At 44.9% G+C, this 22,338-nt stretch overlaps 1 protein-coding gene across 4 annotated transcripts in view; it reads right to left on the reverse strand.

Moving 5' to 3' along the window:
• Nucleotides 1-21,974, reverse strand: part of GPR132 (G protein-coupled receptor 132) — a 98,300-nt gene extending 76,326 nt beyond the window's left edge. For all 4 annotated transcript variants that reach the window (XR_008234595.1, XR_008234594.1, XR_008234593.1 and 1 more), the window contains exon 1: nucleotides 21,656-21,974. The gene's annotated coding sequence lies outside the window, so the exon portion shown is untranslated. The remainder of the gene's footprint in view (nucleotides 1-21,655) is intronic.
• Between the last annotated feature and the right edge of the window lie 364 nt (nucleotides 21,975-22,338).

The raw sequence follows: 22,338 nt of genomic DNA on the forward strand, positions 1-22,338 counted from the left end.
TTAAAGCAAACATCTGGGATCTCTGCAAACAGGAAATCCACCACACTTCTGGGCTGGAAACATTCGTAGCTGAGAACCGGGTGCTTTCACCGCTCGGGCCGTGAGATCCCTGGGAGACGCCCTGTAATCCGCACATCCAATCAAGCCCTCGCAGTTCTCCTCAAATTTCAGATGGTGAATCCTAGAAGCACAACGCTAGGAGTCATACTGCGAATTATGGCAGGAATTATTATATCGTGAGTCATGGGAAATTAATCTGTGAATACTGGACATTGCTCCTGGATAATTTGGCCATGCCCAGACTAGGGAGGATGTGAACTCCAAGGCAGAGCTTGTCTCCTCTCCAGCCTTGTGGAGGGGGTCCTTCCCGAGTGAACTGGGGAGATGGGAGGGGGAATCGTGCATGGCCAGCCCTTGTCCCAGCACAGATCTGGGACTTGGGAGGAGAGCGCTCATCAGTCTCATGCTGACTTTGGAAGCAGCAATGTGGCTGCATCCATTGACTGGATGATTTACAGTGAGTTATTTGCTCAGCTTTACTAAGAATGTGACATGTGACAAAAAGTCACAGACAGTTCCCTCCCAGTAAGATTTTCAGCCTCAGACACATAGAGCCATATTTTCTGGCATACACCAGCTGGCCCTATTGGACCTGCACATATTTATGCCAGCTAAGGCTCTGGCCCAGTAATCTCTGTAAGAGATATATATATATATATATATATATATGTATGTATGAATATCAATCACAAAGCTGCTAGGAAGATCTGCAGTTTGCAGGTTCAATATGCAGGGCAGCCCATAATGAGAAGCACCCTCGCGTGGGTCATGAAACAGTGGTATGAGATATTAGAGTACGTGTGCTGCCCCTTGGATACTAGCCAAGGCTTTGGGACCCTCTCCCAGCCTTCCAATTACCTGTGAGATGGGGAAATACAGGATAACCTTCCCATGCACACACCACAGGACTAACCAATCCCTGCCAAAGCCTTCTTCCAGACCGGCCTGGGAATGGGGAAACTGAGACAGCAGCTGCTGCAGAGATGACCATGGCAACGGGGTCTGCCCCTGACCCTTCCCCATCCCTTTCACACTGAGTTGGTCCAAGAGATGCAGAGACATCAGGGCAGTGGGGCTGGGCTCCTGAGTCTACGCTTAGCTCTGTTCTCGCATCTGGGCTGACCTACTGCGCTGGTGTAAATCCAGGCTAATTTGGGCCCCGTCGATTCATGTGGGAATGATGCCTGGAATGCACATCTGTATAATTTTTGTCTTTTTTTAAGCCCTGTCAGATTCCAGGCTTGTGAAGAAACAGCATGTTGGGCAGGAAAGCTCTGCATCATCGACCAAAGCAAGGAGAGGATCGGCATGCTGCTGGGAGATGCTAAATTGTCTCCATTGTTCAGTGCAGCCTGGGAACAGGGGCTCTTTTCTCAGACCCCAGAGGTTCAACTGGGAACCCCACCTGAAGCTCTGAAGCTCACATCTGAAAACCTCTGTGCCTACCTCTGGAAAGGATGTGCCTTTCTGTGAGCAAAAAAAAAAAAAAAAGATTGTGATTCAAATTAGAAGGCAATGGGGCAAGTTAATTCCTGGTGGCCCCAGTTGCTTTATATCTAAAAGGAATGTAGACCATGCCTTTATTTCCACCCTTCCCATTCTCCCTGTGCTTCAAGGGCTAACATCTTTCCTTTGGAAACATCGTGTGTAAAGCAAAACAAAGCTGTAGTCTCTGCAGTGCCCAGAGTGTTTCTGCAGGAAATTTGGAAAGGAGAAGTGTGCAGGTTGCTGTTGAGCTGGTCATAGACCATTCCTCCATTTTGGATCCAAATGCATGAGGCTGAGCCCTGCATGGGGGCTAACCAGGAGCAGACCTGGTTATTGGGTACAGATGACCCACAGGCTGCTATCAGTTCCCTGGAAAGGTCCTAGGTGCACTCTTTGGACTTTGCATGTGCTTCCCCACATGCAACCTAGTCCCACTCCTGCCCTCCAGTCCCTGCTTGGACTCACTGAAATTGGGGGGGGGGGGGGGGCGGAGGGCGGGGAAGAGGAGGAGGAAGGGAAAAATATAAAGGAATGATGAAGGCTCCACCCTAATTCCAGCTCAGCTACATCAGCAACCTTCTGCTTTTATACATTTTGAATTTAAGAATTCCCCCGTCATTGCAGAGGTTTCTGGTGCAACACAGCAACCGGCAAGCTGGAGGAAAGAATGTCTCCTTGTGCCTCCATTCAGTCGGCTCAGTGCTCTGCAAAGACTTTCTCTGGCGGCTGTGAGCCCTGGGTAAGGATTAGGAAGGCTTCAGATGGTAGGCGTCTCACTCATTTGTTCGTTGGTTTGGATGTTGTTTTAAGAGCAGTAAGGTCTCTTGTTCTGCTGTCCCAGTGGCCAACTCCCAGTGCTGGCCTCAGGTTTACTCTGTCAGAAAGTCTTGGAGTATACACCCTCAGGCACCTCCTATTTATCTACACAACAGGGCTGTGGGAAGGGAAGTGCTGTTAACCCTTAAAAAAAATAAATTAACGTAGAGCGACTGACAGGCAGATGAAGGCTCAGAACGCCAGAAGAACTGAGAGAAAAATCAAAGGGATGTGAAGAACAGTCCTGCATGACTTTCCCAGGGGTGGCACAGGTAGGACACGAATCCCAACAGCCTGGTGGTCCCCAGTGGACGTGCCAGTCCTCAGGCCACAGACTGTCCATGGTGTGAAGCACTCTGAAAAGAAGCCTGAGAAGAGCAGAGACTGGCACGCAGGAGAGGCCAGCCATTCTCCTGTATATCTTAGGATGCAGCTCAGCTAGTATCATATCACGCTGCGCTAGAAATCACATTTGCTTGCTGAGTTCCCAAGATAAAGCAGCATATAATATCTCAGTAATTTTCCATCCATCCATTCAGTCTCATACACTCAGCATTTACTATCATCAACTTTATTGTCTCTTCCAATGAAAACAGCCCCACAGCTCCGCCTTTATCTTCACGTCCTTATCTCCAGGCTTCCAGGCTGCGGGAGCCCTCTGGAAAAAGTGAGATTTTTCTCAAAGAAAGAGAAACAGGATTGCAGGCAGTTCACTTCAGATAGGTCCTGCTACTTCTCACTCTTTTAGTGGGGAGGCAACCCCATTAGAAGCCCATTTATTTAAGTGGAATACTTCAACAGCTGGGAAAAAACCCACCCTGCTGCTGAAAGCGTGAGAGATTCACATGACTCCAGCCAGCAGAAACCAGGGGAGCTGTGTTTGTTTCCCAACAAAACAGACCCTTCCCTGAGTTGCCCGGTGTTTATTCTGAGCAGGACTTTCTGATAGATAGGAGTTTTCCCTGATCAGATGCTCCCTTCCTGATGGTGCTACATACACCAGCAACCAGAACACGAGAGGACACCTCACATTTTTTTCGGATAATAGTGGACTTCAGGGCTCATGGGGCCAGGAAACATTTCTAGAAGATGCAGGGAAATGGAGCAGAAGCTCCTCTGGACCATCACTGGTGGCAATGAGGGTTCAGAGAAGGATGGCAGGCGCTGCCATGCAGTCCATGCTCAGAGCAAGGCTTGCTGGGTGTGATGGTTGTGGTGCAGAGCTTACACTGCTCTACATGCTGGAAATTGTATCAAGCACTCTCTCCACTTAGTTCAGTTTCTTTAAAAAGTCCTTAAAAAGTATTTGGAGAAGCTGAAAGAAGCCTTGACTTGAAAGAGGAAGTGTGGATTGAAATCCAAAATGCTTTCAATTCACTAAGTCTACATGAGAAGCATGATTTAAACTGAGATATGTGTTGCCTAACTCAAATGCTTGTAGTGACAGTTACATTAACCTCTCTGGCACCTGAAAGAAGATCACATCCCACTAGTACCAGCTCTAAACAACAAAATACGTGCCAGTTGAAAAGTTAACACGCAACTGGCATTATCTCTGTTTTCTATCCGGGCTGTGCCAAAATACTCTTTTCTTACAAGGACTTGATCCAGCTCAATTTAGCAAAAAAAAAAAAAAAAAAAAGAAAATCAATTCTCTGAGTCTGAATCCTAGCACTTGGCAAGCTGTGCCCCAGCGAGTACAATTCTGTAAGCAGGACACGTCTTGTTCACTGGAAAAGCTTAAAAACCAACACCTCAGGGTGCATTATTGCAGGAACTTTTCATCACAAGGGAGCAGTTTCCTGAAATCACACGGTGAAAAGGGTGTGGGAAGGTATGGAGTTCTTCTTCGATTCTACCCTGGTGAAAATACCTTCTGCAGAAGCAAGACTACTTGTTCCCAGGCTTAGACTTACCCTGCACCCTCTTGTTCTGTGGGCATGTAGCATCATGAAGCACAGCTGAAATTTGTCTTGCCTCAAGGCCAAGGGAATTGAGCGACCTGGTACCCTATTGGAGGGGACGCTTTGACTGGCTCCTGTATTTGGAAAAGCCATGATTAAGCAGAGCTTGAAGGCTGAGTACCATCCTCAAGGTCTAGAGTGTGGCAGGACCTCTAGGATCAGATCCCGCGGAAGCAGAGCTGCCATAATACGATGCCGAGAGGTGCTATATAAATATGTCATTTCCAGTGATTCACTCTTCCCACAGATTCTTGTCTGTGCCATGTTTCTGTTAGTGTTATAAGCAATGTGGGTGAGACGGTGTTTTACCAAGGACAATATCTATGATTCAACACTTTCTCCTATCCTGCTAGTTTGAGAGCACATAAAAGAGAAGTTTGGATACAAGACACATTTTGCAGTTCCTCCATATGCTGGAGGGTGTGATTGCTGAATTCTCACTTCCCTGACCCAAACCTTTTTGCTTATCTGTACTGTGGCTCTGCCTAGAAGCTCCAGCTGAAACTCAGGTGGTGGCTGTGCTGGGTGCCATACACAGACGTGCCCCAGATGGCACCCTGGCGAGAGCAGGGACCAGGCTAATGCATATTTGCAAACTCTTCTTCTCTCTCTATCACACGCCCCCAACACCAATTTTTTTGGAGAATTCATCCCCGTTGCTTGTCCCCCCCGCTCCTAAATGAGAACTATCAAAATTGCCTGACTGTGCAGCTCCTGATGAAGCTGTTGCTCTGGAGCAAGTACAGACAGACAGAGTGATTGCCATAGCAACAGAAGTTATGTGTGAAATCCCTGGGAACCGGTCCTCCTCCTCCTCCCCCACCCATTCAGGTCCCTTTTCAGATTTCTCTCCTTTTTTTTTTTTTTTTTTCCCAAGGTGCCAGTATCAAGTCATTCCTTGAGCTGAATACCTAGGGGGATGCTGTGGAAACAACCCGTTGGGTTACAATAGCATGCCACCAGTTACTTCAGTGGAGGGACAACTTTGTGGAGCATCATATTAGAAAAACGCATCCTGCTGGGTCTTGGGAAAGTCTTCATAAGGCGAATTGAAAAAGAGCAGATAGTGGGAGGGTTGCTGCCTGCATTTAGGACCTCAAGGGCATATCCCAAATTTGTTCCTGATCAAATCTGCACTGAACTATTTACTTTTTGAGGCGCTAAGTCAACAGATGTGCATCAAAACAAATTAAAACCGTTTAACATCAAGTTTAACAACAACTGCTAATGGTTATAACCACACAGAATAATGCAGGTTATTAACCCCATAATAAGGAGCTCATTAAAATGTGAATTACCAATTAGGTTACTTAGGAGTTCCATTAGGAGAAACACAAGCAACAGAAAAACCACTGAATATTTGCCAGTTGCTGGGTGCAACACACTGCGAAGACCGATGGCCAGGGAGATGTGTGCAGCTGGCATAGACTGGCAGAATTGCCGAGGGCTGCAACACAACCAAACTGTCTTAAACCAGAACAGGATCAAGTTCAAACATCTCACGGACTCGACTCGGACCTTGCGGAAGAGCATTTTATACAGTGGGTGCTGGAAGTTTCATCTGCATTCAGGGTTACAGACAACAATGCTACCACTCACATTTGAGTTTGGATTGACATTTAGCTTCCCTTGGCAAGCAATGTTTCCTTCAGGTCAGAAGGGGCATATTTAAATGCCCCCTGGACATGACAATCAGCCCCAAACTTACCAAAAGCTTTTTATGTTGCAGACTCTGACAAGAGGGACATTTAAAGGGACAGCTAAAACCAGCATGACCTTGCACATAGGCATCCTCAAACTGCTTTGGAGAAGAGTTTACTACTCAAGTCTGTGCCCTGCATTTTACTATTTCACACAGCTCTGAGGTTTTAACTTATTCTTTCCAGGTACTAGTGTTTTTGACATCTGGAGGGAGCTGGCAGCCTCCCAGAGCTTGCTTTGCTTTATATATGTAAAAATATATTTTCCCCAACATACTGAAAATGGCATGCACAGAGGAGACCTTTAAGCTTTGTTTTGTTGCTGAATAAAAGCAGCACAGTAACGTGCTTATGTTGAAATCACCAGTTCCCAAATGGCATCCTTCTTGCTTTCCCACTCACACTTCAGCGGATTTCAGATATCACCAGAGAATCTGAAAAGCAGCAAGTGCACTGCCTGGCAGACAAGCTGAGGGTATAGAAAGATAGAGACAGAAATGTGTATCATCAGCTCTTTTTCACTCATACACTTAACTGTCACAAACCTCAGACTTGAGCTGAATGGTCCAAAACAGGCTTTTAAAGATATCAAGAATAGGACAGAGTTTTAAATGATTCTGACTTAAGAAAAATGCTTTTAAAAAAAAAAAATCCAAATTTTCCCTTCTGAAGGCAGGGAAAGCCCCAAAGTGGCATGCACTTCTCCAGGTGGGAGAAGGAAGAAGTAAGATGTTCCAGGAGAGGCTGGGGTGCATGAGGAGGGGTCTCTGACAGACACAGTTTCCTGAAGTTCTCTGAAAGCATCCAAAAGGGGCACTTTTTCCTCGGGAAAGGAGCCAGTGTTGGCCCTGCAAGGACAACAGCTGTGATAAACCCCTTCTGTTCCACAGCTGAACGACCCAGGGACATCCATTACAGTCAACCTAAACGAGAGTCTTCCCACAACGACTGAACTTTCAGGAGGAGGTACATTTAGTGAAGTAAATCACCTACCACTTTGACAACACCCATCTTTATCCATGCTTCAGCTTCATCACCCCACATTTGCTTTATGTTCTTGCTCATCCTTTCTGGTTTTATTGAGGTAGCTGGTTACTACCCATGTTTCCTGTTAACTCAAAATACATCAAGGAACAGCTCAGCTGAGCATATTCCCTGTAGTACAGGCTGTGGCTGGTGGTGGGGCCAAAGAGCAGGGATGGCTATCTGTAGGCTCCCAGAGCCCATGAGAACAGCGCCCATACAGCTGAGGTGGGCTCTTCCCTCAAAGCAATGGGAAATCACTGGAGTGCCAAGCTCAGTGACATGTCAGGATATACCCCACTGTGGGTTTATACCGCACTGCCTAGTGCTGGGGTGAGCTCAGTTGGGAAAGTGGCTTTTGCTGAACTAGAATGCCACTCCTGCAGCTGGCAGACATTCGGGAAAGCTCCATTTCAGCCTCTGCTTAGGCCAGCTCGCCGTCCCCTTCGACAGCCCTGCTCGCGATGCTCGGTTTCACTCACGGTACCAGCAGCCATCCCAAAGACACTTGGGCGAAATGAACCCAGGGTGAGGGAGAAGACACAAGAGTTAGCTGCTCCATCCCAGAACGTCCCTGACAGCCCGCCCCCGCAACATCCCATGGGGAACATCAGGGTGTGGAGATGAGAGACCACACAAAGGACTGCCAGGACGTGGCGACTCCAGGCAAGTACAAAGCTCTGCTGAAGCAGTACTTTACATGGGGGCATGAGATCAATGTGTCTGTATTTCTTTTTGATATAACTAGAGTGCCACTTCAAGGGGAGGAATTATGTGAGCTTATCAGTAATATCTTTAGGCAGCCCAAGGTGAACATTTGAAAGTTATTTAATAGGCAAGACTGTGCTTTGAACAGGCAGCAAATCAAGGTCATCTCATTCAACAAAATCACAAAGAACAGCAAAAGTGTTAAATCAGTATGGTCGTATGTTTACAGTGAATAATTTAAGCAGCACCACAGCTGAAGCCAAAAAGATTTGTTTCAATGCTTTGAATTTAGCACTGTTTTCAGAACCACTTAAAATGGTAAATTATGTTCTTCTATCCTACTGGTCTTATGGAAACTCAGTCCCTCCCATCAGGACTTTGTAAAGGATATTTGCCTTAAAGATGGAGTGGGGACAGGTCCTATTCTCTTTCATCTTCCCCAAGATGTCAACTTTTACCCATATGCTTTACTGAGGACAGCAACTGAGATAAAACAGGTGACTTAACTAGCATTGTTCAAGAAAGAACTAAAAAGATGTTAAGTGTATTTTAAACTAGAACTGTGCTGTAATCTCAGCTGGTATAGACTGACATATTTCCAATGGTATAATGGACCTATGCCAATTTACATCAGCTGGCCACAGCATAAGATGTTGAAACCAACTGGAAAAACTCATCTGATATTTAAAAGCAACATATGGGAGCAGCAGAGACTCCAGGAAGACACTCCATTTAGGATGTTTTGAAAACAAAATATATCCTACTGTAGTGTGGAAGGAGGTGTATTAACTTGTATCTATGTCCTATGGACAGTAATTACAATTTAAATGTTATTAATATTGCTTCACATCTTACTTAACACTCATTTTCATGGCCTTTTGGGGCAAATGAGTAGAAAGTGAATGTTGCATTGCCACATGTGTGTTTAGGGAAAACAAATTTTAAATGAACCAACAAAAATGCTTGCCCTGGCAGGACTTGCTTTTGCAACTCAAATGCTACTACTCATAAAGAATATGTACAAAATGTAGAGATTCAGAAAGCTACCAAATTTGAAGAAACTAGTATTCAGTGGCCACAGGGGTTATGCCTGGTATACAGACTGGTTGCTGTGAATTGTCCCATCTACCAATGGGAGTGAAGTTATGAATGTGTTCAGCACACCCATATTCAGCAAAGTAACCTCAAGAGGACATCAGTATAACCTGGACAACTTTACTCAGCCAGGGTCTGTCTCACCTTTTGTTTACATGAGAGTTCAATCTGCAAGCTTGTCGATGCTCAAATGCACAAATGGTGCTGTTTGTGGAACAGACACTATGAGAGGATGACACAGACAAACATGGGAAAAGCGTCTGTTTTCTCACTCTTCCTTGGCAGCAGGTGTAAGAGCACAGTGCATATTTTGCAGTGATTCAGCATTTGACTACCTAAAAAAAACCCCCAGTATTTCCAACTCTGTTTCCCTTATGTCCTTTTACTTCTTTAAAGAAGCTGCAGTGATGAAAACCTTATTGTAAAGATTAGTCCCCTCTATAAATGCAAAGTAAAACTGTGATTTTTGTTATAAAATATGACCCTGCTATTGCTACAGGGTTTATGAAGGAGGATTAAGTTAGTCCCTGTGAAAAGTTCAGATGGGGCATAACGTTAAAAGGTATTTCATCAATAGAAGTAATGTTGAGGCAGTTCAAAGTTTGGCACAGCTTCCCCAGCTTGACTGAAAATCTCATGCTTTGTCAATATACTCAGCGTTTCTACACATTGAGCCCATCACAGACCTGCTCCAAACCCCACAGATTTCAGTGTGTTCTGTGTCAGGTCACTTACAATTGTTGAGAACAGAAACAGAAAGTGACATGTGTCAAATGTAAATTGATGGCACATCAATACTTCCAAGAACAGGTTTGCAAACACTGACACCTCCCCTTCCATCCCATTTATTAGAATAAATTCGTGAAGGCATGGGTAAGAAACAATGAAACTGAAATTTTAAACTTTCCTTCCCTATTAGCTGGCAAGAGGGTATGGAGGAGAATTCTTCTCAGAGATGTCTACAACTCAGTCCCTGCAGGAAGCTGAGTACAAGGGCACAGCAGATACCTAAGCAGGTACTTTAGGCTTCTGTTTATGGACTTGAAAGCTGTATGCGACCTTGTGGGGATGGTTTGGGCGGAAGGACCTAGATCACTATCAGGCTGTTTCCTTGTAACTGTATAAATTCCAGGGCAGTTGGTCACCCTGAACCCAATAAGTGTAGGGGCAGTTATGTGTGAACCCCTTTGGACCCTGGCAGAGCTTTGTTTCTTACCAGATTGTCACGTTGTGATACGTTCTCCAATGAGAAGGGTTAATTACCCTGCCTGGTTGGCAACACCAGTGATTCTTCATGCTCTTACAATGACCATAGAAGAGCCATGTGAAGAATTGCTCTTCAGAGTTGTCTCTCCAGTGACTATGGTGTCTAACATAGATTAAGCTCCTGACTTTCAAGCATCTGAGATTGTATGAGATGACTTCAGGCCTGGATGTGGCCCTGAGTGTCCTCAGACACTTTGGGGAATAAGCCAAACAAATCCAACCAGGCAGCAGAACCTGCTCACCACCATCACAGCATTGACTCAGGCCCACAGCCTTAGCCTTAGATGGGTAAAAAATGTTAAAGTTAAAAGGCAAATCATATGCATTATGTACAACAAAATGACTGGTTTTTACTATTATGTTTTGATTTCCTCAGGAAAACCAGGATAATTAAAGGCAGGAAGGATGATCATAAATTTGAAAGAAGAAAAGGGGATAATGGCTCACCCGAATAGGAAGTTTTAAATAGTCTATTGTTGCCTCACCATGATTCGGAAAATAGTATACCTTACACTTTTACTCTTGCTTGCAAAACATAGAATAGATATTATACTATGAATTAAAATAGACTTGCGCGGTAATCTGTATCCAAAATGACCAAACACCTATTTTAATTTTAATTATACGTGCTACCCTTTCACAGCATAGACATATAGTGAATAATAGCTAGTTTGGGGAGCCATTACATGAAAATGAAGAGCTTGTCTTCGGCCTTTCAGTCACAATAAACTCTCCATCACAAGACTTGGCCCCTTTGTAAACCACTCAGCCTCTAACACATTGTCACACCTAGACAGATAAATATGCCTCTTTAAACCAGAGAGACAGACCCATGTAATATCTACTTAGCCATGCTTTATAACAGTTGTTCTCTAATGTTCTTCCTTTGTATAAGGGAATATGTTGGGGCAGCTGAAATTAATATAAATAACAATAATGTATATGTCGTCAATCAAGATGAGGTGTTCCACTCTGCAGGGGGTTGTGCATCTTTATATTAAATCTTCTCTCCGTGTCCCCCCATTATTTCATAGATGTCCTGGTTTCAACTGGGATGGAGTTAATTGTCTTTCTAGTAGCTGGTACAGTGCTATGTTTTGAGTTTGGTATGAGAAGAATGTTGATAACACACTGATGTTTTCAGTTGTTGCTAAGTAATATTTAGTCTAAAGTCAAGGATTTTTCAGCTTCTCATGCCCAGCCAGTGAGAAAGCTAGAGGGCCACAAGAAGTTGGGAGGGGACACAGCCAGAGCAGCTGACCCAAACTGGCCAAAGGGGTATTCCATGCCGTGTGACGTCACATCTAGTATATAAACTGGGGGAAGTGGGTGTGGGGGGATGACCGCTCAGGGATTAACTGGGCGTTGATTGGCAGGTGGTGAGCAATTGCTTTGTGCATCACTTGTATATTCTAATCCTTTTATTATTGCTATTGTCATTTTATTAGTGTTATCATTAACATTATTAGTTTCTTCTTTTCTGTTCTATTAAACCGTTCTTATCTCAACCCACAAGTTTTACTTCTTTTCCCGATTTTCTCCCCCCTGCCAGTGGGTGGGGGTGGGAAGTGAGTGAGCGGCTGCGTGGTGCTTAGTTGCTGGCTGAGGTTAAACCACGACAATAGATAAAATAGAAGAAGCATGGAGAAAGGTAGTAGTATCCTTACTTCCTGATAGGGAACTGTTGGACATAAGGGTCGGAGGATTAAGTAACTTGGGTTCAGGAAGTCGGGGCTAGAACTAGGAACTGACCCTGGACTAATCGTCCCACCATCTCAACCACCAGCCTGCACTTCCTCTCATTTAGTAACACCAAAGTGGCGTGCAATTTGAAGATTAGACAATGTAACATTTCCTTTGAAAATATAATATTAATTTTGGGTCCTTGATTACCAGTCTGAAATCCAACAATTGTTCACATATCTGCATATTCCCATCGTGATTGTTTCTCTGAAACAATACTTATGTAAGCACCACATTGTCCAGTCAGAATAGCAGCCCTGGAGCCTTGGGATGCCCCTTAAAAACTGTTTTCAACAGCTCACAGTTACTGTACACGCATGGCCTTTCCCTGATAACCATGCTCAAAATGCAGCTAACTCAGCCAGCATTTGAGCAAGATGGTGCCTTACTATGGCTTTGGTGCAGCCAAAACATGTTGCTGAAACCTGCACGGCAACCAGAGATGAGCAGATCCCAAATATTTTGATAGGCAGAGCCCCATAAAACATCAAGTTAGAAACTCGGCAGCCCACAGACACCCATGACTTCAGTGGCTGCTTCAACCTGTATCTAAGCAGCAACCCACATGAGTCAAGTGGTGGGAGTGAATTTCTCATTCCCTTCCTTCAGAGCTTCCGTTAGTGTTGCTACAGTCGCTGTTACGGGCACTCGAGTGATGCCGTATGATTATAATGTGCTGTCACCCTCCCAAACGTGTAGGCGGATTTCATATCTCTTATGTTTAGCGAAAGCCTTTCCACCCAGAAGAATTGCCAGGAATTCCTCAGCCTACTGTGAGCAGCACTGCGTGAGCAGAGAGTTGAAGACCTGCCACTTCTGGTGAAGATCAGATAAGAATGAGGAGTGTCTCTGCTGGGTGCAAATTCAAGAGCAGAGGGCCTGCTGCTGACACATCCTGCTGTAGGCTCCTGAAAGCCCCACAATAGTAAAGGCTTGGAAATAATGTGTGTGAAAATGAAGAAGAATTGGCTAGCTGGCAACACGCATTTTGAGGTTTCTGGATCATAACCTGCACTGTGAATCCCAGCCAGAAGTTGGTGGGCAGCCAACACGGAGAAATGGGGGCACTGGTGGAATGGTCCAGCAGTTTTGTAAGGTAACCACTGAAATTCCCAATAGGTCCTCTCATCTTTTCCCAGATGGGGTGGTGTTGTCCACAGAGGAAGCAGAGACACCGAGAGATGATGGACAAAACTAGGATTCACATGTAGCATTAATCTCCTGTCTATAGTGAAAGTCTAGTTGAGGTTGTGAGCTAACAGGAGTTAAGTCCTTGAGGTATGGCAGTGTAGCATAGCTTTCTCCCAGTTCCCACACTGAAGAACCATAGTACTATCACAGGGATATCAAGAAGGAGATGAAATTTATCTCTCCTCTGGCTCATGTTGATTAGTCTCCAGAAAAGGGGAATAAATAGCACCACTGCAAAGGACATCTGCAATCCTCATGCTGGGACCGGGCTTCTCCATGTGATAATTCATGTCCTTTTCTTTACCTACCATACGTTTGCCTTGCTCACCCCTGGCTGTACACACCTGGAATGATCTAACCCCATGCAGCTGGGATTTTCCATCTCTTCTGCAGCGACTTTCCTTCCACTCGCCACAACACTTTCCCCCCACTATTCCAGTTCTGTTGATTTTGCTTGCATTTTCACATCTATTGGCCCAAGGAACATTGCTGAAAATCACAGCTGTAAACATGCTGTGAACTCAGAGGCAGCCAAGTCTCCATGTAGGTGGAGAACCAAACAGAGGACCAGAGTGTATGGTGGTTTTAAACCCTTATTCTTCTGGACAATGGAGACTTTGCAAGCCAATCCTGCTGGAGATCTTGTCAAGTCATCAAGTCATTATCCCCTTTCCCAGTCTGAGTGTGGCCCATGTAGCCCCACCATTGCTAACTGATGAGCCCTGGTTCTCCCTCCCACTCAGCAGCATTCTTTCATGGTAAGGTTTGTCTCTATATCAGACTATACCTTGCTGCCTCCCTTTTTTTCCAGGCTATGTATGAGTTTATTTCCTTTGATCTTCCTAGTAAATAGGTCATTCCTTCCACCCTCTTGTCTATACCAGTTAATCTATAACATTACCTGTTTGCCTGCACTCTGTTCAGTAGGCCCTGCCCCAAGTGGTATTCTTATTAGCACTTCAAAAGTGGATTGATCTGGGTTTTTTTAATGAATTATCAGTTGTAGTTTTCTATCAACATTTGCATCCAAGGGTCTTTTCTGGATTACTGCTCTCTACAGCCTCTGGCTTACTGTTTTGACCTCTCTTCAATGAGCATTGTTACCCTGTGGATGTTTCTGCACTTAGATTTGTTCAATTTCTTGCTATTCCCACTATGTCCCACTCTTCATTTCTTGAAATCCCTTTAGGATGGTGCTTCTAATAAATTATTTGCAATTCACACTCCAGCTGGGTGTTATCTTTGAATTTGATTGATGTATTTTTCTTCTCCTTCCTCGATGCTACTGCAGATGAATATAATGTCCAACACAGCAGGAGTCCCTGAGGAGCCCAACATGGCAATATTTACAAGCATACTCCACTTTCTATTGTAAGGGCTGATTTTAATCTCTTTCATTGTTATTCTCTGTATCCACCCTACAACTTTCTTGTTCTGCTTTGGGCCCAGTCCAACCACTGTTAAAGTCAACTGTGTCTGCATGGAATCTTATAGGGATGGATCAGGATCTACAGGAATATTATGTCTGAAGAAACGGAATAAAATTATTTACAGAAATCAAGGAGCTCTCTGCAGGAGAGCTCTCTGTACAACCAGTTGTCTTGTCAATGAGTGAAACCCTTAAGGGCAAATTTACTGAGCGACTCAAGGGACTGTATCCCCCTCCCTTTCCCGCCAGCATGGCCCACTATGGTTTACACTCCATCCCACATGATGGCTAAGCAGCTGCTTATTCTTCACTCTCATCACCCAACACAACCCCCTGTGGTTTTCCTCCTCCCATCAACTTTGTGAGTATAATCTGACTGTAGAATCTATCACTTGGATGCAACTGCTTCTCTTAATGTGACCTGTCTTTGTGTGTAACACATTTCTGTTTTGTTCTTCCTGCAGAACAACTACTAGTAGTTTCTGATTATTAAAGACCAAGTTTCACCTGGAAAGGATGTTAAGTTAATTGATCTGTAATTCCCCTTTTGGAAAAGAAGCGTGATGTTTTCCCTCTGCCAGTCATCAGGGCTTCCTCAGTTCTTCAGGAGCACTTGAATATAATGGATAATGGGCCTAAGAGTTTTTCAGCTAATTCCTTTAATACCCTCGGGTATGTACCATCTGGCCCTCTGTGCCGATTTGAATGCATTGTGCTCTTAATATTTCTTTGCTGTTTCTTTAATGATTTTGCTAACTTTTAGCTCTCAGCTTCTTGGCTTCCTTTGATTGCTCATTGCACATAATGTTTTTAAAGGAAATTTAGAAAACTGAAATAGGTGATGATTTTTTCAGCTCACTGTATCCATGGCAGAAACGAACTCACTTTTAAAATTCACCTTTCCTCAAGAAGCATTGAGTCTTAAAAGTCTGAGCTGCAACTAATATCTTTCCTATCCAAGCAAGGCTGCATCTACAGAACATTTCCTGCTATTTGAAAGGTCCCATGCAAAAAAATTTTCTTTTACTCTAAGACCCTATATCCAAGTCTTGTCTACTCGATCCTGGTAGGGAATTCCCTTCTTCCTATCATGTCCTATTTTCTCTCTCTCCAAGCACATTTATGTGACCCTGCCTACATCCTCCAGATACTTGTACACTCATGTCAGCTATTTTCTTATCTCTTCACCAGCTTATATCTAAGCATCACTTAATCTTCATAAATCAAACCCACACCAAATGATCTGATCATGTCTCTACTCTTCTTTGAGGCCTCTGATTTTACAGTGTTTGGCATTGTGATGCCAAGAAACTAACAGCAACCTTCCAGCTGTATCTAAGCCGGGCGGGTTAGTGTGGTGCCCACTGAGAATGGCATTGGTCTTTTGCAATTCAAGCTGGCTGCCAAAAGTTACATGTAGATTGCTGTCCTGTATCACCTCCCAGCCTTTCTTTACATGGCTGCTTCTGAGTGTCCTTCAGGGATATTTTTTCCTGAGTGCTGGTATCCTATATTATTCCAGTTTCATTATGTTATTTCCTGGCCACATTGCTAATCTCTGTAGGTGTGACAGGGTAATTTCTCTGTTCAATAACATTCAAAACTCCTCCTATTTTAGCATCAACACCATACTGCTGTACTGTGCATTTCCCCTGCTTACTTATATGTGATTTATTTACTTTCATTTTTCTCCAACCTTTTCTTCCTATTCTCCCATATTCTTCCCAGCATATTTTTCCTTTAAAATGACTTCTATAGGATTTCCTTTTCTTTTTTTTTTTTTTTTAATTATTCTCCTTTCTGCATATGCATGTAAGACACAACAGGTTTATACTGGGCTATCTCTAATACAAAGTGTCCTTGAAATAGCTACAGACAAATGATGGGTCTATCCACATGCCGAAAGATGTAGTAAAAGGTGAGTAAAATTCATTAGATGAAACAGCAGGTAGGCAGCACATCTACCAGGGCGTACTCCCAGGATGGTTTCAGTTTGGATGTGAATCATTCCCTGTACAATCCACTGAGGACGGACAGGGACAATCTCCTTACTTCTCGCTTTTAGGTGGCACTAGATGAGAAAGCTCCTGTCTCATCTCAGGTCAGAATCACTGAAAGGACTATGCTGGAGCTGCTCTGCACTTCTGACTTTCCTCAGCTCCTGCATGCGTGGGGAGGCAGGAGCAGGTCACTTCAGCCTCCTGAACCCTGCCACCTCAGATGACATTGATACTGCAGGCTAAGGGTATTCCCAAGGCTGCTCTCAGGACCGGGCTTGCCTCCCTCCTGCATGGCACATGCTCTGAGCATAGCCACGGAGTGCCATGGATGAGTGCACAAGCCCCTCATTCATACCTCTTCAGACCCAACGCTCAGGGTCCTGGCAAAGACACAGGGAGCCCCCAGGCCCTGCGCACAACATTAGAGAGGAGAGAGACCCTTGGGCAGCAGACAGCTCGGGTGGCCTTCAGGCCTCTCCAGAGGCTGCTTTCCATGCTGTATGGATGTCGACTTCAAGCCCGGTAGTTGTGGTTGCCTTCCCTTCACCCTGAATTTGGAAAATTGTAATGCCATGGTCTCCAGCACTCCATTCCTTTGGCATGTCCAGTGAGGTAGTGTCTGCACATGGACTAGTCCGCGCCTGTCAAAGTGCTGGATGGGAGGCAGAGCAGGATAGGACACTGGGTAACTTCCCTGAGCCTTCAGGCTCCAGAGAAGAAACGACCCCTTTTATCTCCTGAAAAATGAAAGAATTGCAGAGACAATAAACAAAGGGCTGCATTAAAACCTCTGTTTGCAGGAGATTGTGGAGATTTCAGTGATACCGTGCTCCCCTGAAGGAGGAGGGATTAAGAGTGTTACAGGACAGATTTACAAACCCTGGAGAGAGTAAGTAGGCAACGGAAATCTTTGGCAATTCCCTTCTCTTCCTCTTCAGGGTCTCACCCTGGCTTCTGGTAACACTTAGAACAAAACCACCAGCTCTTGCTTATTTTAATGTGTTCTCTATTTTGCCCTGAACCCAAACATCAAAGGTCTGGCTCAAGCACTTACAAGTAAAAATAGCTCTAAAGCCAATATATTTAAGGCCCCTGAATGATATCTCTGAAATAATTCATCCTAAGCCCATGAGAGGGGAATGGTGGTGTTTGTTAAAGGAATGTGCACTGTGCTGATAGTGGGCAGTACTGACATGTAAAGAGCAATGAGTGATACTGCAAAACAAAAGGAAGGTGAGAAAAGGGGCATGAAGACTGCATTGCACTGTATTGTGGAAGAGCAGCAAAATATATTTAAGATAAAAGCCAGTTTCAAGCTGCCTTTATTTTCTTTTCCAATCTGATCCTTCTTTTCCCTTCTTAGAAATTTAGATTTGAATGTGTCTTTCTTGGTACATGAGAGTGTGATAAACCTTGATGCATCCGTGGTATGCGGGAGTTGACTCTTTCCCATACAGTACTGCAAATTGTTTATTACCATGCAGGACTCATTTATTCTCTGTGACTTGCCCATCTTTGAAGTAAGATAAATCAAGGCTATGAAAGCATCAGACACATCCCGTGTAGTCCCTTTTAATCAGCTTTTTGTCTCTATTGTCCTGTATTTGAACAAAACACTATGCTTTCTACTCTCTGTCACTACAAACTTTTGCCTTAAATTCCTTTACTTCACAGGTAAATAACGTTTTCTTTTTCCATCTTCTAGTAATAAGGCAAATGCACCTTTGCAGTCATTATTCCTTACTGCCTTTACATCTGCACTTTCTCACTGAAACTTGGGCAAGGATAGCTTGAGCCATTGCAATAGCATTACCAGGTGGGATTTTCTGGAATAGATCCATGTAAGTCCTGTCTTCCTCTGATTTGATGTTTTTCATCACCATTTTTCAGCAAATGGTTCCCAAAAGCAACATTTCTAATTAGTCTTTTGCAGATACAATGGAGGGGTGCTGCAGGGTATTCCACAGAATCCTGCCCATCTTGACAGACAATTTATGAAATCTCTCGAGTTGTGAAGGAGGCTTTCTTTAATAGGATGGTACTCAAAAGAAGTTGGAAAGTATACTTGACTTTAAGCACAGACACATATCCTTCAAAGGCTGCTACACAGAGAAAGCCACTAAAGTGAGTATATCCTTATGGCTCACCAGTGAGGAACATGAACACAGCCATATGGAGCAGATGAAAGTTTCAAACCACTGTGAGCAGTGCAGTCAAGAGTCCCATCAGCTGAGCCAGAGAAGAGGAGAATAATGGGTCAAAAATGGCCAAATATAAAGGGCTAAATGCTGGAGGGTGTGAAAAAACCAGACCTATGCCTTGCAGCCCTCAAGGCTGCTCTATTAACGTGAGGGCTCACTGCATTTATTTAAGCAGGATGAACAAGATAAAAAGAGCTTGTTGGTGTTGGATGCTGAGGCAGTGTTTAAGACATCCCTGACTCACAGCTTGCAAGCTGGGACTCGTTTTGCAAGTTCAGTCCCTGTTCAGATAGGATCAGGGAATGTCTCTGGGCTGGATTGCGAAGGAAGCAGAGTCTTGCCAAATATGCTCTGCCCACAGCACCGTCCAGACCCGTCAGATGATATTTCTTCTAATTTTACTAATGTATGCTTGGCCCCGATTCCACACTACCTGAGGCTACAGCCGTAATAAAAACACAGCACACATGCTGTGGGTGGGTGCGTGCAGCTGGTGGGAGTTGAGGCACGTGAAAATGAAAAACACAACCCTTTCTTAATTGCAGCATAGAAATCAAGAAATAATATTCTTCTGATTCCCTGGCTTCTCACTCTCTCTGTGGCACACCCTCACCCATAGCCCTGTCAGTTGCCAGAGAAAATGACAACAGGTTTCCTCCATACGTAGGTTGCTCCATTCCCTGAGCAATGCTTAGATTTTTCAGGCAGAAGTGGGCTTGTATGCCACACACAGCTTGTGTTCAGGTGTGGCTCCTATGCTAGCACCATCCCACGTACACACCTTGTGGGTTGCACTGGTGGATGGGGTGTTGGTGGTCTAATCCCTACCTGAGGATGAAACCGTCAGGCTACTGTCCTGCTGTGGTCATGCCGTGGTATGGAGTGAATGAGCCCTTGACACACACTTGTCCCCTACCCATGAGCTGCCTCTGTGTGGGAGGTGGGTTGTATTGCAGTTCTGGGCTGTGTGAAAATCTCACTAAGCAGCTCATGGATTTGGAAAAGTTGGACTTCTTTGGGCCATAAGCCCTCCTGAATATACAACTTATAACAACATCACCATTGTGTCTGTAGAAAAGAAATTAAAACTGAGGCCCAAGAGAAGTCAGGGGCTTGATAGGGAAAAGCGAAGCTAGTACTAGTGTCCGTGGGACTTGTTAGTGAGGGGACACGGGGAACCTATTGACTTTAACCAAGAAACAGTGCCAAGCCTAGGACCAGACCTCCAGTTGTTTCTGGGCCAGGTGTGCTGCCTCGGTGAGGGTGTTTGCCCTGGGCATGCAGACCTCCATCTACCAGTACTGACCCTCATGCTGAAAGGGAAGGGGCAGAGAGGAACTCCTTAGTGCAGCCTTGCTTCTGCTCTTGGGATGTAAACACAGGCATTAGAGGGATACTCCATCAAAGGAGCAGAACATGTTGAGGTACAAATATCATGCTCACCACTGAAACCAGCCAGCCATTGCAGCTCTTGACCTCCCTACCACATCACCCCACTAACACGTAATCCTGATATCACTTGTTAGGGGCCACCTTGTTCTCCGATGGCTTGTCCCACTGGAATCACTTGCAGAAAGAATCAGCATGGGTAGTGCTGAGGAGGCAGTTTATGTGCTGGGAAATTTGGGATTTTTATGGACCAGTAAAAGTTTCAAGCCTCTGACATTAGACCGAATCCTTCTTTCCAAGCTTATAGTAATCATTGCAGATATCGGGAGTATTTTTAGTCTAAAAGTTTACATTCATCACACGTAACAGAGTCTATATGTGTTGATTTTCAATAACAGCATTTTATTTACTGGCAGCATTTTTTGCTGGCTGATGTTTAGCAACTCCACCTGCTGATGCCCAACCCTGCAGGATGATATGCAAGTAAAGATGATGCAAGAAACAGAAAACGGTCACTTCCTTCTTCCACTTCTTCTTCTGATTTATTTCACGCAGTTGGTATATTAGTGATTGCTTTTTTCACTGGTCTGTGCTGTCATTTGTCTCAGATGCCCTAAAAACACTTGCCCAAACAATGTACTGTCATATCAGGAGCAGTTTCTTTTCCTCACTCTCTCGAGGGGAACCTCCACCCCTCTCTAGGCAAAACACATGAGATGCTAAGGCTTAAAATTTATGGAGCTTGATTTAAAAGCCAGGATGTCTCCTGGTCTCAAGGGAAGGGAAATGACCCTTGGCTTATTTTGCAGTCACTCTTTTTCAGAGAAGGAAGTGCTAATAAGCACTCACTTGAGGCACAGCAGCTTAGGACAAACGAAGGCCAAAAAGCAGCCGCATAATTGCTGTGACTGGGAATAAAGAGGAGCCAAGGAGAACACGTGAGAATTTTCCCTTGTGAGCAGTGCTCTGTGAGCGATACACATCAGCAGTCACGCTAATGTCTGAGGCGGGAGCTACTGAACATCCAGATCTGCCCCTGGGGGGCTGCTTCCCCTCCCAAAGCAGCTCAGCTGGAGCCCATTGCAGGAGCTGGGTGGTGGGGACACGTCCATGGCTGCAGTCGGGGAGAGGAGACAGAAGGGAGAGGCAGCACTCAGAAAAGGAAATGTGTGAAAATCACCGCAGACGTTGGTAGGAGTTAGACACAGAGAGAGTACCTAGCACACCCTGCAGATACGTGAGGGCTTGAGCAGTTTGAGAACATCGCCAAAACCCAGCCACGCTCACCCAGGGGAAAACTCAGGTGAGATTTGAAAGCACAGCATCCTCTGGCTCTCGGGAGCCCTCCTGGAGGCGTGTCAGGGCACTCGCTCCATCTGCACCCAGCACCTTCCCCTCATGACGAGCCTTCCTGGTGGGGACCTGTCCCCTTGGCTGTGCCCGAGTGGCCCAGCCCTGGGTCCCCCTCCACGCACCCCAAAAGCGACCATGCTCCAGGCCCCGTGGGGCACCACACACACAGCAACACAGACCCAATGCATGACGCAGCTGGGAGTCAGAAGGGGCCATTAGTTTGTCTTACCTGGCTTGGCAATCACAGACCATCAGATTTCATCCGAGTACTGGGTCTGACGACTTGGTTAGGCAACATATCTTGGTTGTCTCAAGACTATAGGGTCTCAGTCAAAAGTCGGGATGGGATAGACCGATCCTGCTGTTGTCTGATGGCTCATCAATGGCAGAGAAGGGCTTGGGTGAGCTGTGCCTCCATGATACCAGCAGGCAATCAGCAACACACTACTGTAGAGGATGGCAAAAAGAATCCAGGTCCTTGCTCTCTGATCTGAGGAAAAAACAGTTTTGAACCTCAAACACAGTAATCACTTTGACCCTCAGCAAGTTAGAGTCAAGAGTCAAAAGGGGATGTGGCAACACTGCCATGTACAACTGTTGCACCACTTTTCTTGTTGCACTTCCACTTATTGCTCAAGCATGGCCCACAAGCCTTCTGGCCAGGATTTGCCAGTGTAATACTGAAGAAAAGTTCAGAGTGATAGTGTGTAACATCCTCATTAGTAATTGTTAATAGTTCCCAGACAACATGTAAAACGAACATAAGTAATTTCTTAATGAAAGACTTGATGCACACAAACTTGTGCGTGCCATCTGAATACTAGAAATAGCTTATAAGAAAATCAAATATCAGGCAGTAAACCTAGGAGTCCTCAACAATAAATTCTTTTGTGTTCCTCATTTATATGGCTT

The sequence above is a fragment of the Harpia harpyja genome, chromosome 3, assembly GCF_026419915.1.
Source record: "Harpia harpyja isolate bHarHar1 chromosome 3, bHarHar1 primary haplotype, whole genome shotgun sequence".
NCBI lineage: Eukaryota > Metazoa > Chordata > Aves > Accipitriformes > Accipitridae > Harpia > Harpia harpyja.